At 45.9% G+C, this 4,642-nt stretch overlaps 1 pseudogene across 7 annotated transcripts; it reads right to left on the bottom strand.

Moving 5' to 3' along the window:
- Positions 1–219: 219 nt before the first annotated feature.
- On the bottom strand, positions 220–4,029 carry LOC148021649 (zinc finger CCCH domain-containing protein 30 pseudogene; annotated as a pseudogene). 7 transcript variants are annotated; one of them, XR_015694369.1, is made up of 3 exons: positions 3,731–4,029; positions 3,369–3,446; positions 220–3,217 (listed from the first exon to the last, which is right to left on the bottom strand). The product of XR_015694369.1 is annotated as a zinc finger CCCH domain-containing protein 30 pseudogene, transcript variant X6 (transcript). The 7 variants fall into 7 exon arrangements; XR_015694368.1 differs by having other exon boundaries at positions 3,588–4,029; XR_015694365.1 differs by having other exon boundaries at positions 220–3,235; positions 3,731–4,028.
- Positions 4,030–4,642: the final 613 nt, after the last annotated feature.

Here is a 4,642-nt window from a genome sequence, read left to right on the forward strand (position 1 = left end):
TTGAGCAACAACCCCCCTACAAGACTCGGTGCTCATAACTTCTTCACTATGAAACCTGTTCTCCATGACAGCCACACCGACACACAACACCTTACGCAAGTCACGTTGGGAGTCCCACAACGAAAGAAAGAATGGCTTACATGAATGAAGTCACACAGCGTCCAGACCAAATTGATACATAACAAATCTTTATCAGAAGCCACCATTTGGCACAAGATAAGAAAGAAACAAATACTTTATTGCCTTTGAATGATCGTACAAAATATTGAAAATTCCTACATATCGTAGATTTTGCTAACGTTTACTTACACCTTCTATAGTGTGATGACAAGATAAAGATATAAATGAATACCTACGAGTCAGCTTGGGCAGTCTGCAAAATCTCCCCACGAGATCATGTTGGTTTTTAGCAAAGGTGCCAACCTCTGCTAGAGCCAACCATGCCAACTTGAAACCCTGCTTTGCAGGATTTGCCAATATTCGAGGGGAAGATGGATCTTAACAGAGCTGTTTATACCCAATGTTTGAGTTAAACTATCACACGATTTGGATCCTGTGTTTCCTATACCAAGCTCCATCACATGCCCAGCCAGGAAGAAGGTTGTTTCCCATATCTGGCTAGGACTGGTTCTTTGGAGCCCACAAACAAGAACTGTAGATAGTCCCACAGTCGAGGGACTTCATCGTTCAATATATTTGAACCTACTTGATGGATTCAGTACCACAAAAGTTTCCAATGCACTTTGCAGAAGCAAAAAATCAATGGAGTATGGTGCAGCATTCAGCTGCTGCAAAACTACTATGAGCTATGAGCTACCTATCTTTTTTTATGTTGTTCTGACCAAAAAAATAATTTTTTTCCTTTCGGCCCAACTGTTGGAAAGACCCATAACAGGTTATCCTTCCACCCTGGGCATGCCTATGTTTGTAGCAATTCACGCAACAATCTCATTGAGTTGCACTTGCTCCATCCAAGAGCCCAAAACCGAGTCAACTACATCTCTTGAATTACATGTCACATCCACAGAGCAGCCACTTTGGGGAGAATCATTATCAAGAGGTCCATCCCTAACAAGCTTCTGAACCCATGATAAATCCGGTTCCTCTGCAACCTTTGTTTTAAATGAAACTGCATTTCTCAACTTGGAGAGATCATCCCCATGCACACCCCATTCTGGTTTTCCAGTTGGAGATCCCCAATCTGACATACATGCATCTCGTTCCAGACACTTCCTGTTTTCTCTTTGGGCTGTAGGGACCAGCAGTGCCACATCAACTTGCTTTGAGAGGGCCTTTGAATCCATGGTGCCTGTCTGGTTTGGAGAACTCATTTTGAATGGAGATGAGACCTGTGCTGGCATAAGTGTAGTACTCGAGTTGATGTGCCTTGGTGTGCAGATAGGAGAAAAAGCTTGGCCGGATGAATGCATCTCTGTCTGAAGTTGTGAACAGGGCTGGATGGACTGAGGGGACTGCAGACGGCTGTTACATTGTGACTGCAAAATGGCATGTGAAGGTGACCTTGGTGACAATACAACCTCTGAGGCAAAGAGGTCTTCCAGATTGGTGGGTGCAACGTTGATGTTTCTGTACTTGGTAACTTTGGCAGATGTAGGACTGCCGCATACTGAGGCCGCAAGAGCTGCATTAAGCCGCGCTTGAGTAGAAAGAGAAGTAATCTCACTCATTAACTGCCCCTCAAAATCAGATTGCCTACTCAATTCATCCAAGAGTATATCTCTGGCATTCAATGATGATCTCAGCCTACTAGCCTGATTAGTGCCGGAGGGGAGATGAAGAGCTGGTATACTTTGTTGACTCCAGCTCCCAGCTAAGGACTTTGCAGACGAAGGGGACATTGGCGGTGTAGAAAGCCCCGTGTGAGGAGCTTGCAGGGGCGAAAATGGAGACATCATGACCATGGAGGATGGGGATGCTGGGCCAAGACCTAGGTTCATGAAAGTCACATCCAGAGAAGACAGAGCTTTGGGAGATGAAAGAGCAGATCCAGTTGACACGTATAGAGGCCTCAACTCCTCCTTAGTGTGAGCAAAAAAGCACACACGCCTTGCACAGCTTGTACCATCTTTGCATAGACGAGTGCGGTATTGGGCTGGATGCAACCAGCTCTCAAACACACCGTGCGCATACTCACATGCGTCCCCTCTGCTGCAAGAACCCTTGCGGAAGTCAGGGCAAGGGACACAGCTGTAGTGATACCTTCTTGGATCTCTCCTCCTTGCATTCTCTCCAGGATGAACAAAAGGGCACTCGGTCCAATCATGGGAGTATGCCCTCGAACAAGGGCGTATCTTGAAGGAGAACATTCTAAACTCATCTGAGGTGAAAACACTGTTCTTGATGTCAGGAAGAGAAGGGTCGGGCGGATATCCTCTGCTCTTCTCAGTAGACTCATTGAATTCCTTCAGACATGTGGCAAGAGACTTGGGAGACGAGGCAGAACATGATGAAAAGAGGGAGGAGCTAGATCCCAAAGATGAGGACAAGGAAGTTGGGGAGATGGACAAGCGGGGGTCATAGACACCATCACCTGCCTCAAGTCCAAGTAAATCACCAGGGTCATCTGTTATCGAGCTTGGCAAATCACAGTCTGGATTGACATACACCCCCACAGAATGCATAGAACTCGAGTCCCTTGAACTAACTAATAGCCTCTCCAACGTATTTCTCACCAATGGAAGCTTCTGAGAGACCATTACAACATCCACAGGTCGCAGCCCCTGGGCATCTTTGATAGAGGGGTCTGCACCATAGTTGAGCAGAAGTTTTACCACATCCACCACACATGCACAGCCCCCTGCAACTGCACAATGGAGAGCAGTGGCACCATCTGCACCAAAGGACTGGTTTATGTCTCCACAGCTCTTGCTCTTGAGTATGTATTTTAAAACTTCCAAGCTGCCATACAAGCAGGCAATCATGGCAGGCGTTCTCTTGCACCATGTCATCTTCTTACTTGTATATTGCCTGCAGTACCAGCTTGCAGGAAGATGCATCTCAGAATTATTTTCTTCTACCACCTTTTTGAACCCTTGGAGATCATCGCTGGCTGCCAACTCTAGTAACCTTGTACAGAATTCAAATTCGCCCACCAGACCACTCGTGTTGGGGCTGGAACGATCTTCAGACCGCTTATCGTTACATAGTGTCGCACACTTCGAGAGGCCTGGTACTCCACACATGCTTCTTTTCTGATCTGCACAGCCGCAATTACCTGTAAGCCCAAACAAAAGCTTCAGCAAAGCGTGAACACAAAGACCTGTGCAAATACGGAGCAGGAGGGGGCAAGTGCAAGCAAAACCCCAGATCACAATGGGTTCAAATATAGACGGTTTGCTCAAACAAACCTTGAGGACGGATAGGATTCAGACACGGGAGGCAGCAGGACGACTACAACGTAGCCATGGTAGTCCAGATTCTGGGACCTTTCTCCGGGATTCACGAGACAAACGAGAACGGCAAGAAGAAATGGAAGTAATGAGATGCTGTAGGTAGTCCCAGAATATCAGAAATGAAAAAACAAATGGGGAAAATGTGAGGGAGGGAAGCACGAGGGGAGGTCTTACCGGTCGAGGGAGATGAGCTAATGGAGAAAATATGAGAGAGAGAGAGGGAGAGAGAGGAAGAACAGGGGTCCTATTTCTGAGAATGGTTAGGTGAGGTGAAGGAGAGGAGGAAGGGAGGAGCGGCAAGGGTCTTTATCTTTTACCTGCTTTAAAGCGATGAGAGAATCTCTCTCTTTCACTCACTCACTTTCTCTCCTGGGTGTGTTGAAGATGTCTTCTTGCTCTGCACCGTCTATTCCTCTTTCTTCTCTACTGTGTTGAAAATTGAGTGAGAACCTAGAAGAGACTGAAAGAACGCTCGAGATCTTCTTTCTATTCCTCTGCTAACTCTCCGTTGAAATTTGAGTGAGAGACTGAAAAAATCCTGAATAAGCCCAGACCTTCTAAAGAGGTTGCGTTGCTCTTTGAAGTTTGCAAACTCTCTTCTCAGGTGAACGTTTGAGGCCCATCCCAAGTTAAGGTCCTTTTGCGCGTGTTTTAAACATGAGGGCGGCTCCCCACCCTCCCCCCTCCCCCTCTCTCTCTCGTCCCCTCCCTGTCTCTGTTTTTCGCCTTTTCTTTTTTGTATTTTTGGGGTCCCCTGCAGTCTGCTCTTCCCCCTTTTTTTTTTCCTTCTTTTTGTGCTCTTTCTCTGCAGCTTCCTCTGTTGCTGCTCTGATGCTTCTTCCTTTTCCTCACTGCTCTTTTCTGTCTTCCCATCATCATCACCACCTGCACTCATGCACATACACATACACATACACATATTCCACGGTTCACCATCACTTCCCCCGTCTGAGCGTCTCCCTCCTCCATTGCAAAAACCAACACATCAAGACATCGGTCTTGCTTTTGAATGTGTGTATAATGTTGGTTTTACGCCTTTTAAGATTGTTTTAATCTTTCCCAGCTTTTCGAAATCCGGTTTTATAATTTTTTAAGTGATATTTCCTCTTCCCTGTTTTTCTCAAATAATGACCTGTCTGAGATGAACAATTGTCAGGTCCTTTTTTCTGGTCCCCGTTTAAAAAAATTTACAAAACAATAATAAAAAGGTATAGCTTCTTATCCTTAAG

The sequence above is a fragment of the Lygodium microphyllum genome, chromosome 17, assembly GCF_053477565.2.
Source record: "Lygodium microphyllum isolate KBCC chromosome 17, Lygodium_microphyllum_v1.1.10, whole genome shotgun sequence".
Classification (NCBI taxonomy): domain Eukaryota; kingdom Viridiplantae; phylum Streptophyta; class Polypodiopsida; order Schizaeales; family Lygodiaceae; genus Lygodium; species Lygodium microphyllum.